This window comes from Aplysia californica, unplaced genomic scaffold, assembly GCF_000002075.1.
Source record: "Aplysia californica isolate F4 #8 unplaced genomic scaffold, AplCal3.0 scaffold00038, whole genome shotgun sequence".
NCBI lineage: Eukaryota > Metazoa > Mollusca > Gastropoda > Aplysiida > Aplysiidae > Aplysia > Aplysia californica.
Window position 1 is genome coordinate 1,894,829 of NW_004797308.1, and position 1,049 is coordinate 1,895,877.

The window sequence follows — 1,049 nt, forward strand, 5'->3', positions numbered from 1 at the left end:
ACAAATGAACACGCTTTAAATATGACACCAATATCTCCCGGTGACCAAACAATGACGAGCGCCGGATTCCAACATATCGTGACCAATTGGGCAAGTCTCGAGACTCACAAGAAATGATTAATGATAGAAGAAGAGGGCGTGTGGAATACGGAATTCGCCCCCACTCCAAAAATAGGTCACTTGTTGGAGAAACTGATCAGGTCGCGGACCCCAGTTGGTATCGGTTACGGCTATATGTAGCTGTGAGGCTTGAACACATTATGTATGTCAAATGTAATATTATATTTTGTACAAATTAGAGAGAGTAGTGAGGCTTGAAAATATGTATGTCAAATGTAATATTATATTTGTACAAACTAGAGAGAGCAGTAAGGCCTGAAATGTGTAAGTCAAATATAATATTATGCGTTTCTTTTAAGTTTTAGAAATGTTTTACGGCACGCGCAACTGCATAAGATCATATGAGCGCCAAGGGGTGGGCCAGCTAGCGCTGAGAGGGATACAATGTTCCAGCAGACAGACCGAACTATCTGATTAAAATGAAAACCTTTTCTACAAGTCGAGAATCGAACTCGTGTCCTCTGCGAGACCCAACTGTGACCAAAGAAAGGTGCACTATAGAAGCGTTGCTCTTATATAGCTAAGCCTCAACGATAATCATCATCATCCGGTGCCTTGCCGACTGGCGTGGGCTATCATGGACCTCTACTTCACTCTATCTGTCTTGCGTTCCAGCAATGCATTCTGTTGTTCTTGCTGTTCCCAGCCATGTTGTCAACTTGTCCAGTATCTTTTCCTTCTTCCTCTCTTTCCATCAAACTTGCCTGTTGTTACGATATTATTCTCCAATGCTTCTTTCCGCATTGTGTGTCCAATGAAATTTGCCTGCCGCTTTCTTATAATCCGCCATAAGCTGTCGTCTGCAATTTGGTTAACGATAATATGTGCGATAAAACTATGCCTCTAAGACTCACGTGAAAGAAAGCGTACCCCCCCCACACACACACACACCACACACACACACACACACACACACACACACACACACT